This window comes from Anas platyrhynchos, chromosome 1 (assembly GCF_047663525.1).
Source record: "Anas platyrhynchos isolate ZD024472 breed Pekin duck chromosome 1, IASCAAS_PekinDuck_T2T, whole genome shotgun sequence".
Classification (NCBI taxonomy): domain Eukaryota; kingdom Metazoa; phylum Chordata; class Aves; order Anseriformes; family Anatidae; genus Anas; species Anas platyrhynchos.
In genome coordinates this window covers 78,983,159-79,006,720 of record NC_092587.1, presented here as the reverse complement: position 1 = coordinate 79,006,720, position 23,562 = coordinate 78,983,159, and positions in this window count along the sequence as shown.

Below are 23,562 nucleotides of genomic sequence, written 5' to 3'. Positions count from 1 at the left end.
AGTTAGAGATCTGTGTGTAGTTGCAGTTCTGTAACACCACTGGGATCACAGAGATGTGGTGCAATGTCTCCCATGACCGGAGCGTTGCAGTGGAAAGTTACAGGCTCCTCAGGCTGCGAAGATGAAGGGGTGGAGCTGCCCTTTGTGTGAGAAACCCGTTGGAGTGCCTGGAGCTCTGCCTGGGGATGGGTGGTAAACCATCTTAGAGCTTATGACTGAGGATTAAAGAGCATACAGGTAAGGCTGATACTGTTGTGGGTGTGTCTGTGATAGGCTGCTTGACCGGGAAGAATAAGGAAGTGAAGTTTTCTACAGACAGCTAGCAGCAGTCTCATGTCCACTGGCCCTAGTCCTCATGGGGGGACTTCCTCCATGCTGATATCTGCTGGAGGAGCACAGCAGGGCACCAGTAATGCAGGGGGTTCCTGGAGAGCACTGATCACCCAAGTAATAAAGGAGACAATGAAGAGAGCTGTTCTGTTAGACCTCACACTCACAAATAATGTACTTTTTGGGGATGTGAAGACTGAAGGAAGCCTTGGCGATAGGTGAATTCATGAACACTGTCTCACCTGGAAGGAGTTAAGACCAACCCCCTATGAGACTGCCACAGTAAGTGGGTATGATCAGATTAACTTCAAAAGCACAGTTCTGATCCAAAGTAAGCAAACACGATGAATTTCCCAAGGTTATGAGTAAATATATCATATCATAGCAATGATCTGTGTATTACTACACTAGACCTCTGTGCGAAGGAGCTTTTGCAGGACTGCAACTAGAATGTGGTGAGCAGATAAATTTTCAGTGTTCAAACTAGTCAGGGCCTTATCAGGCAGCTCATGAGGAATGAACATCTTTAAAAATCAAGCTTAAAATGAGTGAGGTAACATTGCAGCTACTGTGCAGGTTTATGAGGCTGAGACAAATTATGTTGGTACAGCTTCTGACGACAGCAGCACAGAAATAGCTGGTGAAGATGCTTAGGCTAGAACTGTAGTGGAACTGTACATCTCAGTGTTGCCAGCAAGCAGACCTAACTGGGGAAACTTTGCTTCTGTCAAGCAACTCAGACACAACTCAGCTGAAATCAGATGCACACATCCCTCTCATCCTACTAGAGGAATGTTTATACTTCCCTTTGTGAAAGCTAACAGGGGGCTTGGTGGTACCGTGCAGTATGGCTTTACTGTGCAAATATTTGGTTCCTTTGCATGTACATTTGCAAATACTATTCTCCTTAGAGTATCACCAGCATTACACAGCGTTTAAACAAATATCAGTTTTGGAAGTATATCTCAATGGGGTTGTTTAAGGCTGCAGGAAACTGTAGAAGAAATGCAGCATGTTTTTCTTAAGGTACACGACTGTGCATAGCTCCAGTCTAGGTATTCTGACATGGGTAATACAAAATTCTAAGCCTGCAATTTCAGGTTTGCTATGATGACTCCTGTATCTTCTCTGACCCAATGTAAGGAAAAACTTTTTCCCCATCAAAATGATTCAACACTGGCAAAGCTCCAAGGGGCAGTAAAATCTCCATCCTTGCAGCCTTTCAAAACTGGGTAAGTTTTGAGCAAGCTAATCTAAATTTGAAGTTATGACCTAGGAAATTGTTCTAGATGACCTTCTGAAATTCCTTCCCACCTTAATTCCCACAGAACTACTGATTTTGTTTGTAAAGACACTCCCTCTAGCTCTGGTATCTTCTCCCTTGACCATGCTTTGATCTGTTCTGTGGGGTGTGTTCTTACAGGAAGAAAGGTACCACCCTGTGTACTTTTTTTTTTTTTTTTTTTTTCATTTGAGAAAGCTTAACTAGAATCAAACTATTGTGCTATATAGAGTGATGGGGTGGTTACTCTGACTGCTGGTAAACAAAGGAGTTATGTACCAAACCATGACATCTCCATCTGTGGGCAATGGATGGCAAGCACCCAGAGCCCCAGAGCTGTTAACAGAACTTGAAGCATTTTGAGACCACAATTTAGGCAGCTTTTGCATCTTCTTAGTGTACAGTTGTGGGACAGCCTGGGAGCTGAAAAAGTGGGGGCAGGATCTGGTACACGTTTTAAATTGGAGGATGGTCTACTGCAATTTATCGCTGGGGGTGTCTGAGAGAAGAAACTATGCTTAATAAGCCCATTTTTTTTTTTTTTTGTCTTAGACTCCAGGTGCAAGATGCTACTGGATGACAAAACAACTCTTCCATGTGCAGTACCTTTCCTCATGCGAAGCAGGGAAAATGAGTCCTAATGAGTAACCAAACTGTCCTAAAGAACTGAAATGGTAAAAAGTAAGACCCCCATCCTAGCCCTGGCTCCCAGTGAATTTCTCTTACTTGTGAATTCTTGTGAAAGTTTTCACAAAGCTTGCTCATGCACCTGCCCAGGCTCACGTTCGTCCCAGGGATGCTCTTCCCACCCCCAGACCCCCGGACCCAGCTCTGGCTGCAGGGCAGCCTCCGGAGGGGCGCAGGTAACGCAGCTGCGCCCAAAGTCTCGCTGTCCTCTTCGTTTGATGGCACAGAAATCTCAGACCCCAGAAATTCGCAGACCCCGGAGCCGAATGTACCCGGCAGCCGGGTTCTTGCGCCTGCTGTGCCACCCACAGGCACGGGCGCGAAATGCGCCCTGTCTCCGTTTCTTTTTTTTTTCTTTCTCCTGGTTAATTACTTTATACCCTAAAACCTCTCTGCCTTGTCTGCTTATCGTCAGATTTCTGCGGTATCAGCTGGGTATTAGTAGTGCTTAGTGTTGAAGGTTTTTAACCTGTTTTTAACCTTGTGGTTTAGTGCACCTGGTTGCACTTGTTGATATATCTCCTGTATTTCCAGCACTATGGCTTATTGTAGGTACTGCGAAATGCACTTGCTCCTGAAAGTCTAGATGAACCTCAGAATTTATTGACGGCAGTTTTTTTTTTTTTTTTTGTTTGTTTGTTTGTTTGTTTTTCATGCAGAAATGCCATCTTGGTTTACTAAATTTCCATTACATTCTGCATGTGTTTTTTGCATGTCAGACTTTGCATTTGAAATGTTTTTTTTTTTTTTTTCCTCTCCTTAAACAACCCATGAGATACAAGTACTATCACATAAAAATTGAACTGTTCTTATACTTCAGAAATTGTTCCTACAACCTTGAAATATGTGTGTGTGTGCTGGGAGAAGGGATTTCACCTTGTCTTTCTTCTCTGGGACAAAGCCATAACAAAGCTTCAGATCTTTTCAGGTCAAGAAATGCAGCTCCCATCCGTTCCTTGTCAGTATGTTTTGAAGCCTATACATGAAAGCTACACAGTTCATCAGAAGAGTCCTGGTTTCCAAATGGTTGAGTTGTATCCCACTCAGTTCTGTCTAGATTCGCCGATGGTCTAAAGCCATGAACATGCAGTGAAATAGGTGGGCAGGGATTTAGCCCCAAATGTGTCTGCCCCCAGCTTTTCACAAGCTTGCAGCAGGCTGGGCAAGCTGACTAGATGCTTGCCTAATGACCAACCTTATATTTTTGTAAAGAACACCTATACAAACATCCCACTATACACATGTTAGGAGCAGTCTGAGTGTGGGAATAAATAAATAAATAAATAATAATAATAATAATAATAAAAACTACATTAATTCCTATGTATTTGTGTTTCAGGGATTAATTCTATAAGAATTCATCTATGTTAATAGAGTTGAGGCTTTTCCCTCTGGCACAGAAATTCCCATTTTTTCTCTCTTCTGTGTTTAGCAATTTCTGTGAAAAAGTGGGAACTTGCTATATCAGAGATCTAAGCCTTTCTGTCAACTTTCTGTTGAAACTGGCTGTGGTGGAAGTGATGGCTGCCAGAGAAACACAAACAGTCATTTGGTCAGAGAGAAATCAGGTGGCACTTGACTAAAAAGCAGTTCTTGGACAATTTCAGCATGACTCCTGTCCTGAGGCTACATTTTATGACCTGTTTGCAGTTGTGCTGGCATGATAGCTTCCAGAAAGTGAGCCAAGGAGGGTTTCTAAACCTGATCTTGTTCAGATTCTGTTCAGCTTCTTACTGAAGCTCCCCCCATCCTCCATGGGTGTAGTAGTGCTCCTGGAAAGCCATTCTTATCTCAGATATGAAAAGTTGCTGGAGCTTGGCTGTAAGTTGTTGGTGCCTTGATATTCTCAGAAAAATGATAATTTCTCATATGCTCCTATTAAATTTGCAAAACTAGTCTAAAAATAATGTAGACAGATTCAATTATTGAAAAATTAGGTTTAAACCAACAGAAAGTATGCCAGTTTCAAAGTTGGACCTATCTTCTCTTAAAGCTATGCTACTTAGAATGAACTTGAAGAATCTGTGGTTTATTGGATCATCTTCACTTTAATCTTAACATATAACTTCACAGATTACCACATTTCAGTTACCAAATAAATCTGAATGCCTCTCTGTTGAGTATGGTAGTTTTTGTACCAGGCCATCTGTGCATTAAATGATACTTTTTGACAACTGTGCAAGTCAACATGAAAGAAATGTAGCCTTAGCTACAGTCCATATTTCTGTAGTGATAATAATAATGATAAAAAGGAATAGACACTTCTATAACAGATACTATGTCTTAAAAAGATTTCTTTGACACTCTGAGTAATAAATCTGGCTTCATAACAGTGGTTATATTGAGGCTACAAGCCTGCAAACATGCACTGGTATGGTCTCCTTCTCCTAGATGGAAAGAGCTCCAGGCTTTTGTGGAGTAAAGTTTCATAACAGTGTTCTTAGTATAAATCCTTGATTCTATGATTTTCTCCTTTGGCTAGGAAGGTTCATTCCAGGTTGACAGCTGGCACAAAAATGTTGGTGTGACATCATGATCCAACTTTTGTTTTTGATACATCTGATGGGAGCAAAACAGCTAATTGAATACTTCTCATCAGTAGACAAATTTCTAAACAGGAGGATGACAAACCCCTGTAGCATGGGATTTAAAACTGAATGATTCCTTTGGACAGGAGTGCTGTCTCTGTCAGTGTTTGTACAACAGTGAAGTATTATAGCCTGTATATCACCAGGTAACTTTGCCCAATATTTTAATATGTTCTTGAAATACCTACTTGCTTTGTTTTTACAAATGCTGTAGAATAATTCATCTAGTCTAACATGCTTAATTATGGGGGAGAGCATGACTCTTCATGTATTTTTTAATAAGTGGACATAAGTGACGAGTTGTGAAGTTTCTGTTCAGAAAAAGCCATGAAAAAAATGTGCTCGATGCATTGTGCATTTTGGTGCATTTTCCATGACCAATGTTGATTTAATGAAAATTGGCTGGGTGCAACATCATCCCATGCTGATGCTGTTATTTGTACTCACCTGTGTAAGGTGGCATACTACACACAAAGACAACATATGGGGTAGACTTGGGCATAGCGTTGCAGTGGGAAGATTTTCCAGGTACCCAAATGTACTTGGAATTTCCAAGTACTTTCATGTAGATAGTCAGAGAATTTTGGATAAAGCAGCTCCTCACAAAAATGTAAGGAGTGTCCTACTTTCAGTTTTAAAGAGCATCCCAACCTGGACAGTTTCTGATTCACTACAAAAATACAGGCTGTGTATCACAAGGTCTCAGTCTAGAGTGTAGCATAGCAATGTACTTTCTGGCCACCTGATGGAAAAAAAAAAAGATGCACAGGTATTGCTGTCTGTTGAACATTAATCTATTTTTTAAGAGATTCCCTGAAATAGCTGTTTATGGTTTAAGTTTTTTTTTTTAATGTTTCCTCTAAAAGGATGGATAATAATAGATTAAATATTTTAATTGGATGTCCTATATGCCTGTGTTCAAATATGTGAGCAGAGCATCTGCTTCACATTTCCTTGACATTCTGTCTGGGTTATCTTCTTTTTGTGTCATGTCTCCCCCTCCCCCATCAACCAGGAGTCCTGTTTTCTTTCCATGAAAAAAACATGTTTTTTTACTTTGGACTTAAATGAAGCTGAAAACTAGGTTCTCAAAGCTTTGTCCTACTCCTACTGCCTGTTTCATCAATTAGGCCAAATAACAAGGGAGTACTGCTTAGAAATCTACTTTTGTGTTTTGTCAGGTAGAAAAAAAAATCTGAGTATTGCTGTGTATGTCATATCATCATGTTGAGTGTTAAACAATGCAAGTAATTTACATTAATAATGCAATTGAATGAGCTTTTCTGTCAATTTATCTGGGCATATTATATATAAAGCCAGGCTTCCCCCACACACCACTACAAAAGAATGTTCCTTCCCTTCTCAGACTTGGTCAAGAAAATTATTTCAGGAATAGAAATGAATTATATAAGGCTATATCCTGGCCATCTGACAATCTTACATCTTCCCAGTAGGCACAGTACTAACTTTATCCCAGCACAATGCTCAGGCTAATATGAGTCATCTGATAACCTCCTCATTGTGCGTTGACCTCAACCTTGGACCAAAATAAACATAAATTAAATTACAAACCTATACTTGGTATCCTCGCACTCTTTTTTGTGTCTCTGAAGCTCTGAGAAGTGTGGCAGACTTGGAGGCTTCACTTTCCTTCCATCTGGCTGTCCTGAAATGGGAGCCGAGTCTCAGAATATATTGTTGCCTTTGTCCTTTGAAGAGCCTCTTGGGCTGATCCTGTTTTCACTGGGTTCAGCACTTATGCTGCTGTGTTCATTTCAAGTGAATTTCTTCTGGCTGATGTTTCTGTAAGTGTGAGCAGGTATCCTCTGTCATATGGGAAAAACACTTTGTCTTCCTCTGAAGACAGGACCTTGCTTCCACTATCTAATTGACTTTGTGTCTGATCATATTAATGATGGATTTGAAAGGTCTCTGAAGCTTTAGTTTTTTTTGAATTGGATTTTACCATTCTCCCTGCTGAAAGACACATGCAAGTTGAGCAGAAAATAGCCTTTTTTTTTTTTTTTTTTTTTTTTTTGGTGGTGGTGGTGGGAAGGGGTTAGACATGCTTTTTGAGATAGACAGTTCTCTGAAGCAAACCTATCTAAATCTCTGTCCATCCTGGCCCTTCTAGGTAAGGGTCCCTTAGCCAAATGCTGTATCCAAGAATGGGCAGATGAGAAGATGTCCTCTGAGTGTGATGGCACATTGCCACATGTGGATATGGGTTTATTTAGAGCTCTGAACAAAAGTAACCTCAGCTCTAGGGTTTGGTCTGCTACTGACTCACTTTGTGTCCTTCGGTGAGCCACTTGGCTTGCTTGTTTTTTTTTCTGCAAAAAGGGGACCCTCAGTAAGACTGACCCATTCTAAATATGCATGCTTCATCTGTTTTTTGATAGTGCATTTGGAGATGAGAACAATGTATAAGTATTGGTGAGCATCCCTCCAACAAAATATGACTGCTCATTTTCTAAAGCATTGGTTTAAAGCTCACTAAGCTCTTTTCAGTGAGTAAATTATACAACAAATTAACTTACATTTAAGCCATCCAGTCCTGATTTATTTTTCAATGAATATTTTGAAGCTTTGCACTGAATAGTGAAAGTGAAGTCATCTTATTATGAAGGCTGTCTTTGAAATCCTTGCTTTAAAGTAAGCCTTCCTCCCTTCACTGGTTTTCTTGGTAATTTGCTCCCCAATGTCTGAAACTTTAAAGCAGGAAAGTAATTAATGAAGAGAGAATAGTGAATGTAACACTTTTTGAACATACATTTCCAGATACATTGTAAAAAAATTCCCTAAATGATTCAAAAACATATTGTTGCATAAATTTACAAGGATACATATTTTTATGGCCCGTGAATAATTCTGCAAGTAAGCACAGACCTGCAACCAAACATATGCATATAAACATGCACATGTACACATAGAGATATGTACAAATTTCACCATTTTTTGTTTTTAATAACTACCTTAATATCTGGAAAGAATAAAGCGATTTTAAAGGTGAGTTGAGAAGTTTGGGTGGAAGATATTACTGAAATATCAAATAATTATTTCTAGAAAGACCCTTCAAAAATAGAGACTTGCAGACAGTTCCAGTAAACTTTCAGTAAGTGAACATAGCAGAGGAAGAAAAGATTCCAAGTTCCAAAAACCAGCCTACTCACTTAACTTGTACCTGAGCTATCCCGGAATGAAAGGACTCTTTCATTTGAAGCATTCAGACTCAATGCACCTTTTATTCTACATGAAGCCTGAAGTATTCACCTCCTGTCACTTTACTGGTAAAATGTTTTACATCCTTTAGAACTTGATCAGAAGATCTTTGTACTCAGCAGAATGTTCCCTTTAAAGTCAGTCAGTTAGGGATGATTTGTGCATCTTGGTTTTGAAAAAAAATGGCTAATGATTCAGAAGAGCATTTATTTTGAATACTTCAAGGCATCTTAAAAAGTGTGATCCTAAGAAGTGGTAAGAAGCTATTTTGCAAATCAGACCTTCTTTTTCTGTGTGTACAAAGAATACACAAACACAGCAGTTACTTGTGGAAATGTACTAATGAGCTCATGCATAAGCTAAATCTTTTCTGTAAGCAATGTTCATCGTGTGGGATAAAAATTTGAAATTGAGACTGAGTGTGGTGCCTTTGTAGTAAGCACAGAAGAAAAAAATATGTTCTTTTTCTTTTTCTTTTTCTTTTTCTTTTTCTTTTTCTTTTTCTTTTTCTTTTTCTTTTTCTTTTTCTTTTTCTTTTTCTTTTTCTTTTTCTTTTCCTTTTCCTTTTCCTTTTCCTTTTCCTTTTCCTTTTTCTTTTCCTTTTCCTTTTTCTTTTTCTTTTTCTTTTTCTTTTTCTTTTTCTTTTTCTTTTTCTTTTTCTTTTTCTTTTTCTTTTTCTTTTTCTTTTTCTTTTCCTTTTCCTTTTCCTTTTCCTTTTCCTTTTCCTTTTCCTTTTCCTTTTCCTTTTCCTTTTTCTCTTTCTCTTTCTCTTTCTCTTTCTCTTTCTCTTTCTCTTTCTCTTTCTCTTTCTCTTTCTCTTTCTCTTTCTCTTTCTCTTTCTCTTTCTCTTTCTCTTTCTCTTTCTCTTTCTCTTTCTCTTTCTCTTTCTTTCCTTCTCTCCTCTGGAGAGCATCAGTATGCTTCTGAATAAATCAATTAGATGTTTTGGAAATGCGTAGTGCTTGGAACTTCCAATGGAATTCCCTGGTGTGGTTCTGCCCTTGCAGATAATGGCATTCATTTGGGAACAGCAGAGAAAGAAATACATTTCATGATGATCTGTGTTTTTTCCTCCTCACCCAATGACCTGAGTCACAATATTAATCTGTGACTCTGATTTTATATGCACTACATGCATTGGTATGATTTCGAAGCACACAAATGCTGACACTCAATTGTTCAGGTTTTCAGAACTGTACCTGTTATAATACCCTTAAAAATATCAGCTGCTGTGGCTGGGCTCTAGAGAAAGCTCCCTGTCAGGCTTTAAAAACTATCTATGTTACATTTTATGTTTAAATTTGTGTCTGCTAAAAGAGTCTAGTTTATTCATTTCCATTTCTGATCTGATTTGGGACCAAATGCTGCACACCACTATCATCCTGGGACTGAACAGTTTTTGCTAGCTGTCTGTGGATCTCTTGGACCTCAGTTACCCTGATCTAGACTCACAATAATCCTGATGGCTGCTGTGGAATTTCTTGTTGTTTACCCAAAGATAATCAATAACAATTAGTAAGAAACTGAGTACTTTATTGTTATCCTCTTCACTGTTCTTACCCTGAATTAGAAGATGGAGATCAGACATCATTTATTTGAAGCAAAGAAGATAATAGTCCTTCTTTATTTATGAGGATTTAGGAATTACATTTTAAATAGGACTAGCTGGGAATCTTTTACCTGATCAGTTTTCCCATGAAAAAGACGTTGTCAGACACTCAGATTTTATACAGAGAGAGCTTCCCCACTCTATCACCTGCCCCTCTCCTGGGATGACTGGAGAGAAGGATCCTTGATCATGTGTTCTGAAGGTTTGAGCTTCAGAGGAACAGTGAAACTCAGAAGCACTTACCAAGTGCAGCACAACAGCCACCTCCCTGCTTACATCACTCAGGATCCTCTCTGGCAGACAGGGACTGGGAAAGGGGGGAAGCAGAGAATCACAAAACTTTGGTTCTCAGGCTCACGATTCCTATAAAGAACTACTGGTAAATTATCTTTCTCCTTAGAAGTAGCCAGGAAAAATGGGGGAAGAAATAGATAAATAAGGCAACAAAACCCTTAATGACATGCATCTAGTTAGTCAAAATTTCCACTAGTGTATTTCTCATGCAGAGAGCTAAGAAAAAGTGGAAGACAGATGCGTGGTGTTCTTTGGGGTTATGATTTGAGTAGGTGCAAAGGTCAGATGAATTCATCTGACATGAGGCAAGATTAGTGTGTACAGCTTGATACTGTTTTCTTGCTACACTTCTGCCTCAGCTAGATCTGTCTACAGTTTTCTGCATAACTCAGAAATAAACAGCTGATGAGACATCTCCTCATAGCAGTGTATAGAATGGCAACTGATATCTCTGAATCTATCAGTGTAAACTGGATATGTTTACATGTAATTGAAGGAGCACTGGAAGCAAATCCATTTAATGGGTTTTCAGTAGCACTGATGTCCTTCTAATAATGTAGCAGAGGAATGAATCTCAGGTCAGTATTGCCCATAGTAAATGTCAAGGAGAGTGGAGAGAGAGCAGTCCTGTTTCAGCTTGTGTAAATGCATTACCCTGTAGAAACATCTGCCAAAGATGCCTGCTGGAGTGGAAAACAGTCTGATCCTTGAACAGTGTTCACATGGGAAATGGATATTCCTGCTTGGTAGAAGTGGTTGGCTGCAGAAAGAAAAATCTGTGCAAGAGCCCTCCTCAGAAGGCTCTGGGAAAATTTGTCTTATTTAACCTTCCTAAAACATTGTTGAGGAGTACACACAATATTTCACTGGACTAAAATCACCAGAGCCTGGGCATCAGGTATCACACATATCTCAACATCTTTGTTTGAAGACTTATTGGTCACTTTGGGCTCACAAAAATAGAGTAGATCCTTAAGGCTTCGTTCCAGTAATTGGCTCTGATGACAGCTCAAAATGCCTTACAAAATGAAATACAGTTAATGCTATTTCTGTCCTCAGCTAATCTTTTTTTTTTTTTTTTTTTTAATTCTTAAATATTAATAGCAATGTCTCTACAAAAGATTTTACATTCAGAATTCCACATTTACCAGTCATTTAGTCAGACTATTCCTCACATTAGGGGTTATTTATGCTAAAAAGGCTAAAGAAATTCTTCTAAACTGTGTAAAAAGCTGCAGGATTAGGATTACTATCATTATGTGAAATGGTTCCCTTGGGAAAAGTCCTAGAGAATATGCTCCTGAGAAACTACTGGAAATGAGAGGGATTTTGTTTGTTGTTAAAAGCTTGGAATATTTGATTTATTTTTAGATGTCTGGAAACCAATCTGGCTGCTTTAAGGATGTTTAAGCTCGTCATTTTATCAAATGATGTTGCTTATTTTTCATCCAACATCAAGATGTCAACAATAGTTTTGATTACATAGACCTGTCAGTTCAGTTATATTTGCTTCATTAGCATTGTTAGTTTGACGGAGTCTTGTTTGCAAATACTTAGTTTTAAGGGATGAGGTGGCCTATTGCACAGACAGGATACAGCAGAAAAAAGTTAGGCGATTACATTTTTGTAAAGACAGCCTAATTTGTAAAAATCACAGGCTACTGAGTCCAGAGTTTTATAAAGGGTTAGTATGTGATGATGTGTACAAACAGAAACAAACATTCCTCTTTTTCAGGGCTGTGGAACTGAAATGTGACAATGGATTTATGAAGCAAGTTCAAAAACAGTTTTCATGACAAATTTAAGGCTCCTGTTAATTTTTTAACAAATAGTTTTTGTTTTTTCCCACAGGGGGTAATTGACCCCAGTGAGGAAAAAATCAGAAAGAAATTCTGCTCTGAACCGTACTGACTAGAGTTTTAAAACCTTGTTGAAAAGCTATGGGAGAGATGTTATGCATTTTTCATAGAAAGAAATAAAATATTAATTCCTTTTAGTGACTTAGATGAACACTATAAAAAAGTATCAGAACTGGGGCAAAAGAGTTACATTATTTAACCACAGCCTCTTCATTATATGTTATTAAAATGATGTTCGATATTTTGAGAGGAAAAGGACTTTTATAGTTCTGGTTATTAGAGTACTAAAATTAAAATCTATTCAGTCTTGGGATAGAGAATAGAGACTGCAAGATGTTTCCCCTCCTTTTTTCCACATCTTCTAAAGAAGCAAGAATCAAAATTGTAATTAAGAATTTTGTTTGACACATTTGTGGTCACATACCCTGTGCTGGAACAGCATTTTGCAAGTTTGCTCACCAGAAATAAAACAACTCAGGATAGTTAGAGCCTAACTCCACAAACATTGACATGCGAGGATAGCTCTACTGACTTTGAGCAATCTCAGAGAGGTTAGCAGGATTCCACAGGCCAATTACAGTTGCTCCCATGCCTGTCCCTACAATAGTACCTAAGTGACTATATAAGGCTTCTCATGAGTACAGGATTGTGTAATATTTTTTTCTTACAATCATAATCCATTGGGTGTTGACATCTTCACAGCAAGCTGTGACTCGGCAAGGATATGCAAGGTTAACTGTATGTATATCTCATTAAACTTTGAGAGATGATTTGAGGAGGTCCATGTTTTATGTACAGGCAGATTTTGCCTGTTCAGGCAATTTTAAAAGAAGAGCGGTTCTGCTGCTATTTTTCCTCACTTAAGATCGTGTCTGTGGAGCTGAGGCTTGGTTTGGCAACCATTAAGAAAATTCTGGATATAAGTGGATAAGACAGCTCTAATTGTAGAGATGTCATGGAAAAAGTGTGATTCATTGCTTTGAGCTGTGCACAGAGCTTGAATACTTGGTTTAATTCGGTATTAGGTGCCAAACTACATCTCTGGAATTTGACACCAGGACTAGTAGAGATCACTATTTTCCTTTGCTCTTGTTCTCTGATCCTGAAACTCTTCCTCCTCTTTTGAGGAGGCTCTCCTGAATGTCCCAGGTTGACCACATTCCAGTTAGATAATTATATTTCAGCACTATAGACACGCTCTGCAAGGAGCAGTTGGAGCTTGAAAAGGGCACACTTTCCTTGGAACTCCTTATTCTTTAGGAAGTTTTATACCAAAGATATTGCAGGTCTGCTTCCCAGATTATTTGATACGGCTTTAAACTGCATCTAGTGCTTTAAGTTGTGATTCTGCCAAGATTGTAATTTTGAAAAATCATGAAATTGGAAGACCTGTATCAGAAATATCTGCAGTACAGTTCTCTATTTCCATTGCTATTTAGCACATATTTCAGGAATCATTAAGTTGTAGGATGGTGGCAGTATACATAGCGTGGAGAAGGTAATAGCTTTTGTTTCCTATATTGGTGCACATTTAAGTACCAGTGGATGTTTTATGAGACAGGGCAACACTGGTCTTGCAGAGATGCACAATTCTCCTCTTTCCTTTCCTTTCCTTTCCTTTCCTTTCCTTTCCTTTCCTTTCCTTTCCTTTCCTTTCCTTTCCTTTCCTTTCCTTTCCTTTCCTTTCCTTTCCTTTCCTTTCCTTTCCTTTCCTTTCCTTTCCTTTCCTTTCCTTTCCTTTCCTTTCCTTTCCTTTCCTTTCCTTTCCTTTCCTTTCCTTTCCTTTCCTTTCCTTTCCTTTCCTTTCCTTTCCTTTCCTCTCCTTTCCTCTCCTCTCCTCTCCTCTCCTCTCCTCTCCTCTCCTCTCCTCTCCTCTCCTCTCCTCTCCTCTCCTCTCCTCTCCTCTCCTCTCCTCTCCTCTCCTCTCCTCTCCTCTCCTCTCCTCTCCTCTCCTCTCCTCTCCTCTCCTCTCCTCTCCTCTCCTCTCCTCTCCTCTCCTCTCCTCTCCTCTCCTCTCCTCTCCTCTCCTCTCCTCTCCTCTCCTCTCCTCTCCTCTCCTCTCCTCTCCTCTCCTCTCCTCTCCTCTCCTCTCCTCTCCTCTCCTCTCCTCTCCTCTCCTCTCCTCTCCTCTCCTCTCCTCTCCTCTCCTCTCCTCTCCTCTCCTCTCCTCTCCTCTCCTCTCCTCTCCTCTCCTCTCCTCTCCTCTCCTCTCCTCTCCTCTCCTCTCCTCTCCTCTCCTCTCCTCTCCTCTCCTCTCCTCTCCTCTCCTCTCCTCTCCTCTCCTCTCCTCTCCTCTCCTCTCCTCTCCTCTCCTCTCCTCTCCTCTCCTCTCCTCTCCTCTCCTCTCCTCTCCTCTCTTTTTCCTTTTCCCCTACAGATTTTGAATTTGTTCTTTGTTTCCTGCTAAATCTTAGAATCACATACTCATGTAAGCTGGAAGAGTCCTTTGGACTGATGTGGTCCAGCTCCCTACTCGAAATAGATCCATCTGTGCCATGTAGCTGAGGGACTTGTTCTGTCAAGTTGCTAATATCTCCAAGGGTGGAGATTCTTCAGACTCTCTGGGTATCTGTTTCAGTGTTTCACCACCTTCTTGGTGAGTTATTTTTTTCCATATATCAAGTTGGGATTCCCCATGTGCCAGTGTATATCTAGTGCACCTTACCCTTCCATTGTGCAATTCAAAGAGTATACATTCTTCAACTTCCTCATACTCTTCCATAGGGCAGTTGAAAACAGCAGTAAGATGTCCCTTAAGTCTTCTCTCCTCCAGGTTGAACAAAGTTAGCTCCCTCAGCCTCTTATCTCTCATTCTCCAGTCCTCTCACCATCCTAATGGCCTTTCTCTGAGCTTACTTCAGTGTGTGAACATCTTTCTTCTGCTGGGAAACCCAAAATTAGGTACAGTACTCCAACTGTGATCCCACAAATGCCAAAGGGAGGAAAGAACCAGTTCCCTTACTACTCTCTGCTGATATATACTGGGATGTGTCTCACATTCTTTTCTGCAAGGACACCCTGCATACTCATGTCTTATTTATGTCCCGTGATGACCTCAGGTCATTTTCTGAAAAGCTTCTTTCTATTCTGTGTATACTCAATCTATCCCAGTAACAACAAATGCATATATATATATATATATATATAAATCTTTTATTGTCTTTTTCTTGTCCTTTGTCCCTAGGTCCCCTGTCTCACTGAGCAATGGGATCTTTGAGCAAAGGGGTTGGTTAGCCTTCCTTTTTCTGGCAGTTTACTTATAAAGCCCATTCCTGTTGGCCTGAAATTTGAATGAAACTGAAAGCTTGTGGTTCTCCAGTGGTTTCTAGAAAGCCCAGGAGTGAATGGAGATTATTTTGCATGAATAATTCCTACCAGACATGTCATTCCCACCTTATCAGCGGGCTTTTACGCAGTTTCTCTGAAATTCCACACTGACTTTCCCTTTCATCCAAGAAAAGAGATGGCTCATGTTACTAGACTGGTGCTTACATCTGTTTCTTATTGCTTCATATTTGGAGATCATCTTATTGTCCCAGTGGTCAAGAGTAGGGGAAGTTACATTTGTTCTTTATAGGCATTAAGATGGCAGCAATGTGTGAATTAAATTAGCCTGAGTAGTGTATTTTCATGTATCAGGCTCCTCTGTTGAATTTTAATTGGCTTTAGTGCTTATTTGGTCAACATTTAGTGAAAAAGGTTCTAAAATATTGTCAGTATGCACCATGCACATGCTACTTTTATCTTAGAAGAATCTGTCTCTTCCTGCTCCTGCTGGAGGGTTTCTTGTTAATCTTAAGTCCGTTCAAATTGCATTTTTTTCATGTTGGTTTTCTACCTTGGGGCTAATTTGTTTGTTTTTATTTAGAAATCTTCTGCTAAAACAAGCAAACAAAATATTATTTGGCCGCTGCTGAAACAAAGTTAGTGGAAAATGTTTTGCTTTGCCTGTCAAGATTTATTACACTCATTTTACTGCAAAGCTTTTTTACTTTTTGAGCAGATATGGAATATTTGCCAGGGAGGTTGTTCTGACATTATGATTTCATTTTTGCCATCCTTGAAGAAATCTGCTCAGATCTATTCCTTTGACGTGTATTTCCATAGAGACTTGTCAGAGATTTGCCACAAAATCCCCGAGGATTTCCTTGCATGGAGAAGACCAAGGGTTTTCACATCAGTAGGAGGAGCTGTGCTATCTAAGACCTTGCTGCTCCTGTCTGTGCAGAATGGATGTGATGACAGGCAGCAGAACAGAGAGCTGTTCCTGAAGTGCTCCAAGTGCCTGCAGGCAGGACACTGGGGAAGTTGGAAGCTGTGTGTGTCAGGTGTAGAAATGCAAGGAGCGGCAGAGGGAGCTTGAGATGGGAGTAGGAACACAGTATTGACAATTTTGTCTTCATGGGTAGTGACATGTCCCATTTTGGTCAAAGAAGCTCTAGAAATCCCATAATTTCTATTCCAGGAGTGAAGAGAAATCCCTGTGAAGAGCAGCTAGGCAGGGATATTGCAAAAAAAAAAAAGCCATTTTTTTCCCCTCCCCTTCTCAGGTGGAATTGGGATGGACAGGGAGAGTGAGCAGAAAGATCCATGTGTCTCTAGGGTCTCTCCTTCCCCTCTTGTGCACAACTGGTCGGTCTACTGCCTACACTTGCCCTAGCAATACCTTGGGGGAGAAATGGAAAGACATCCCTTTATAGAGACCCTCCTCTCAAAGGCAGCATAATGAAGAGGCCCCACATACCTGGGCAGATCTGGGTTTGAGAGACACTGCATTTATATGCACAGAGGGATTCTCAGTCAATGGGATGAGGACAGATGCATTATTTGGTGGACAACTGGGTCATATGGAACCATGACGGGAAAGAGCTTTGTGCATCCAGGATATTCCTCACAGCACCATGTTTGTGTGTTGGTGTAGGGAAGTGGATGGGACAGGATGAAGGCTTACCCTGGGTTTTCTTCCCATCAGAACTACACAAACCTCACTTAAACATGTCTTATCATTCTGTTTTAATGATGATTTGCAGTGCCAACATACAGTAAAGGAGCTGACATTGAACAATACAGGCAACACGTAACACATAATAACATGCAAAGAGTAACAAAGTTAAATATGTTTCCATAGTTGTTTATGTTGCTGCTGCTTTTTTTTTTCTTTTTCTATTTTTTTTTTCAAAAATAATGTTTAAACACACTTAATGTGCATGTGTCTGCAGAGACTTTCTCAGTGGAAATTCTGCTGCCTATCCCTAATCTCCCATTGATGGGTGTTAAGGGATGCTATATCTATGCATATGTTAAGGCCTATAAGTGACCTCTGAAGAACCCAGAAGCTCCTCACAAAGAAGTTCCTCATTCCTGGATGTTGGTGCTCAATCCTGAGCCCCCAGAGACCCAGAGGTCTCTATCCCAGGTCAATGGACATTTGTAGGTTGAAAGAGTAGTGAGGCTGAGTGTGCATCCCAGAGACTGATGCACTGACATAGCCAGCTGCACAGACTGCCTCAAAACAGGTGCTGCCTTAAGCAACACCCAGATGTAACAATGCTAGGTTTCATGTAACTACAGGCAGATAAGTCCCTTTCCTCCTCTCTGGCTGCTCAGGACTGCTGTTCACTGGTGACGGCCAGCACAGGGCCCTGCCCTCACCTCACTCAGCCCAGTTCCCCAGAAGCTGTTTTTTGGGATGCGCACACTTGTCCTGACCCAGTGGCAGGACTGAGACCCTTGCCCACCCCAGTCTGGCACCACAGGTTGGTATGCCAGCACCCTGACCTGGCTCCAGCTGCAGGCACCAAACCAACTCACGCAGCTCCCAGTTGGTGGCACCTCGTCCTTACAGCACTCACACACAGGTGGTGGTGAGAGCTGTAAGAGGTAGCTGAGGCAGGCTTTGCAGAAGAAGGCAAGTCAAGCTACCAGGCTCAATCAGATGAGCACACTGACTGTCAACAGCTTATGTGTTCCCTGTGTTGTTATACAGCATCTATTCACTCTTTTGTTTCTGCCTGAACCCCTTCCCCTAAATGTTCCTTAACAGGTTTTGTGTTAAGGAACACAAAACACAGGCCCTCCTCAAATATTCTCAGATAACCTAAATCCTCCTGTTCCTACGTTTTCCCCATCCTTATCAGATACAAAGCCCAGGCTGGCCCTCTCCAAAGCTGTGTCTTGAGCTTTGCTACATTGGCAAGCAATGTAGCAAATACCACAGCATGATTTTAAAGGATTGCTTCTTTTGCAAATAAAGTCATTCTCCTGCATGGGAAAGAACATCTGTTGAAATACTTGGAATTTGAGGAACTGAACCAAATTTAAATATAATGTTTAGGAAGGATGAACTAGAAAATGAGATAGGATAAGAGCAATGAACTGAAAGGACTGGGAGAAATAATAGAAGATGGGAACAGAAGGAATGAGCATGGGGAAGAGCCAAGGTACAGGATGGCAGGGTAAACATTTGGGGCCAGCTCAGGGACTAGAATATATAAATAAATTAAGAGAATGAAATTGGATGATGGAATCCAGAAACAAAAGAAGCTGAACAGAACCAAAAGAAGACAAAGTCAAGCTGAAGGGTGAACAGACATCTCAAAGGAGCTGCATCTCTGACATTGCAGAACCTGAATTTGGACAACACATCGCAATAATTCTAAGCTGTCTATCAAACAGCTATGAAACCCCCACTTTATATATATATATATATATATATGTATGTATGTATGTATGTATGTATGTATGTTTTTTTGTTGTTGTTTCTTTGTTTTTGTTTTCTGGTGATAGGTCTGCATGCTGTTGTTACCTTCTGTTTCACTCATTCACATGACATAGGGTTGTGTTGTGAGCCTAAATACCATGGCCGTCTGACAGGCCAGCGTGTTTTTTAACTTGTAATAAATATTGCCTGGCAGTTCCTGTAATAATTCTAAGGTATTTCTGAAAGGCTATTAAAAAAAAGTGTTTTCATGGAATATACTTGCTTATTTAGAAATAGCTCATGTTTAAACGTTACTCATCTGTGGGACAAGTTTGGGGATTTTCTTTTAAATTTTAGTTTTTTGAAAGCCCAAGATAAGCACAACTTTAACAACACTTTTAAGGTTATCAGGAGTAAGTACTTGAAAGCTAGGAAGTGCTTGCACAAAAGTTTCTGATGCAACCTTGTTTCCCTTCCACTTCTCCCTCTATTCCAGGATTGTGACGTGCTTTTTAGTTACATGGTGGCATATTTTTCCCAATACTAGAACCTATCCTCATTGAAGGTACAGAAAAGATAGCGCTCCAGGAATATTGCTGATGTAGTGAATGAGGCTATCACCTCCAGCTTATTGTGGAAGTGTACTTCTTCCTTCCTCACTTAATGATGGCATAGGCATTCTATTCAAAGTGTAGTATAAAGACAGCCTGTATTGTATTCGATTTATGGGGCAATGTTTAGTAGTGGGGTGGTAGCTAGGGTAGTCTCTATGAGAAGGGTACAGAAGCTGCCATGTCAGGTCAAAGACAGTTCCAGCCAGTTCCAAAAGGGACGAGCTGCTGGCCAGAGCTGAGCCAACGAGCAATGCTCGTTGCACCTCTGGGAGAGCAGACTTAAGGAAGGGAAGAAATCTGCTTTACAACAGTTGCTGGAAGAGTGATGAGTGAGAACCAGCCCTGCAGACCCCAAGGTGAGTGCAGCAGGAGGGCAGGAGGTGCTCCAGGCACAAGGCAGCATAAGTTCCCCTGCAGCCCATGGAGAGGCCCTTGGTGGAGCAGGCTGTCCCCCTGCAGCCCATGGGTCCCACATGGAGCAGATCTCTACGCTGCAGCCCGTGGAGGAGCCCGTGGTGAAGCAGGTGGATGTGGCCTGGAGGAGGCTGCGGCCCATGGAGAGCCCCTGCAGGAGCAGGTCCTCATCCGGAGCTGCAGCCTGTGGAGAGGAGCCCACGCAGGAGCTGCTGCCCACCCGTGGGGGACCCGTGTTGGAGCACTTTGCTCCTGGGGGATGGATGGACCCCGTGGTACGGAGCCATGTGGGAGCAGTGCTTGAAGAGCTGCTGCCTGTGGGCAGCCCCCGAAGGCTGAGTTCGGGAATGACAGCATCCCGTGGGAGGGACCCCACGTGGAGCAGGGGCAGAGAGGGACCATGAGGTAGCAGCAGAGACAAAGCGTTAGGGCTTGACCACAGCCCACATTCCCCTGTGCCGCTTGAGGGGAGGATGTAGAAGAGGGTGGTTGGGAAGAAGGTGTTTTGAGTTTGCTTTTAATTTCTCACTGCTTTAGTCTGTTATTAATAGGCTATAAATTATATTACTCTCCCTATGATGAGCCTGTTTTGCCCACGACAATAATTGATGAATGATCTCTCTGGCCTTACCTCAACCCTTGAGCCCTTTTCCATCATATTTTCTCCGCCTGTTCCAAAGAGAAGGGGGAGTGAGAGCACTTAGCTGTCCATCAGGGTGAAGACACCGCTGTTGCATGTTGTAAATATAAGAGCACTGGAAACTACATAGCTTTTTGATATGCAATTACAACCGTAATCTTACAGGAAAAGTTCATTCAAATGTGCACGTGTGAATGCATATATGTGCATGCATGTGTATTCACTGTGCTATGGCTGATGTAATATCCATATAACATATCCACTGAGTTTTCTGTTTTATTTATTTATTTATTCATTCATTATTTTTTCTTCATATGTGTAACTGCTGGGGGAAGGAGGGAACTTAAAAGGATGAATTAAAGGTGACAGCACCTCAGGGATCTGGGATAGATGCACTGTCACAGAGTAGTTGAGGTTGCTTCCATTGTGGGAAAAATTGAAGTCTGATCACTGTCCATTGTGGCAGTTGTAGAAACAGCAACATGACTGATACATGATGAGGGTATTGTTAAACGCCTGGACTCTGTTTACCTTGTTGCCTTCAGATACTTTGAGATCTGCAGATGTATGAACTGAGAATTCCTCATAATTTCTTCCAGTTCACAGTGTAATGTGGATACAAAAGCCAATGTTTCATTTCTTGTAGTCAGTGAAGTTGCTCATCTTTTTTAAGTGTACCTAGTGTTCTATCAGATGAAAAGAGTATCATTTTGGACTGATGCAGTTCTTCCCTCATCCTTGTTCATGTCCACAGAGCCAAACACTTGATAAACAATCCACCTCAAATATAAAGGTGAACAGTTGAACTCCTTGCTGGGGTAGTCTCTGGCCCACATTAACTTTCTTAACTGCTCTCAGGACTTTTATGGACGGTTTTAGTAGTTCCAGGCTAATACCATGCTAGGGAACAGGCTAAACAATATTGCTGGCCATGCAATTTGCTGTTACGAACACCATTTTAAGGTCTGTGTTATAGTGTTTCTAGAAGTAGGTTGTTATTCTTCTGGTCACTCAGTTCTTCTAGTGAGTCAGGCAGTCAGCCACCATCTGTAGTGCTTACTGGGCAGGGTTCAGTTCCAGCAGGATTTTTGCAAAATGGATATGAAAATTATAAAATAAGTGAAAATATATAAAAAAGTGAAGAAACTGGTAGGGTCAGAGGGAAGAGATACTTCATAACCAGGAAAAGTACATGAATGTGGGAAAAGATGACATTCAGGGAAGTCAGGGAGTCAGGGAAGCAGAAGATAGGGGTAGCACAGAAGCCATGGAAGAGAAAACCAGAAGCTTCAGGAGAAGAAGGAATGACTGGGAAACACAGAAAGAAAAGAAATGGAGAAGTTCTGCATATGCGAGACACAAATCTAGATACCCATTTAGGATATCTCGGTTTTGGAGAACTTACCTTGAGGAACTCTGAATTTGTCTTTGCTGAGAAAATGGTACGTACCCATAATTCTGTGGCAGCTACAGTGCTGAGGACTTCAAATCCACTGAAAGGGATCCAAAGGGATTTCAGAGGGTTACCCAAAATGCTGAACCATGTTCAGGGGTGTGTAAGACATCCAAGCAACCAATTTACTTGTTGAAGCTCTACTGCTGTGCTACAGAGCCAGTCTCCAGGCAGCAATGCCCTTCCAGCTTCTCGACTGTGATGAGGGCTCAGAATCAGGTGTCTTGCTATGCTAGAACCAGCAGCAATTTTTTCTTTTCTCATGGATTTATGGAGATTTTTTTGTGCACTTTGGGATCACTGATTGATACATCCTGGGGGGTTGCAATCATCCTTAACTCTTGAACTGTAGCAACCTATCATAGCTGAGCTAAGAGGGGTGAACATGGCCACCACCTCAGAGACATGTTTAGTGGCACCTTTAGCTGGCACTGATCTTGAGGTTTTGGCCCCAGACCTAGCAGCCAAATCACCCTTTGGAGTGTGTTACGGTATTGCTGTGTTGCATTTTGGAGTACTGTTGTGGGGTTTGCATCATGTCCTCCTCCTTGACATCGCTGGATCTCTCTTGCTGTACTTCTTCAGCAAATTGTATACCACTGCAAGATGCTGGCCCAGCAAGATCCCTCACGGAGGCTGAACAGTGGCAGCCGGCATAGGATCTTAATATAGAAGTGAGGGGTGTGGCTGCACAGGCAGTGTGGTGCTGATCAGTTCGGGAACAGGCTGTGTGCTAAAAAGAGTTTAGTTGCATGTTGCAAAAGCTTATGGGGCTGATACTGAGTCTGAGGGGCAGCCTAAGTACTCAGAAGGAAGGGAATAGAGGGACTTCCTAAGGGCTTCCAGGAGTGAGTGCAGACAGGCTGGGTGCCTGCTCTAAGATGGACTGTGGTAGCAGCTGAGTAGACATGGCTGGATGGGACTGCAGCTCATGTGGAGGCACCTGAGCTATCTGCAACACCGCTAGCTCAAGGTAGTGTGAAGACCAGAGCTGTGGCAGCATGAGATGCCTGCCTGGGATGGCAAATTGTCCTGCAAACCGTTGCAGAGCTCCACACTGTCTCTCCTGTGCTGCTTGAAGCTCTCTGGTTTAAACCTAGTATGTGGTGAGCTGAATCACAGCAGTGATTGCAATCTAGGCATGCCTTGTATCCTCTTATAAACCTCAGGATTTTTTTCCATCCCTCCCAAAAGCTGTTTAAAAAAATATCTCAATAGCTAACCACGTGAATGAATAAATCATAATAATTATTCAAATAATCCTATGAATGAATTATTCATTGTAATAATTGAAAACGAATCCCAGCAAGAAGAATTCTACTATTATAAAGGTAAATATTGATTCATTTTTTTTAGAAAGTATATTCTCCATCAAAGTATTTTTCATCTGCTTGCTATACCCTAATTGTGTACAATATGAAAGAAAAATATGCTTCCTTGTGTGTCAGCCATTTTCATATAAATGAAAAAATATGCTTCCTTTTGCAACAGCCATCTTCAATGCTATTCAGAGGGAAAGGAAAAAGGATTAAGCAATGTTTAGATTATATTCACCTCATTCTTGAGGACAGAGCCAAACAAGACACCTTCAGCTGGTCAAAATGTCCAAGCCTGAAGTAACTGAATATTACCAGCTAGTTATAGAGGATTTGGGAGGAGGGGTAAAAAGGGAAATATTTTGCTTCTAGTTCTGTGCTGCTAAGATAGTGTAGGCTAAGCATATGGCTTGCAGCCAGCAAAGGCATCAGATACTATGATGAGAAAAGCCTCATTAATAATATTTAGCACTGACAAAAGGCTTTCAAGGGAAAGACAGACTTTTGTTCTGGGAATGATGGATGCAGCCTTACCTGTTAGCCCTATTTTCAGA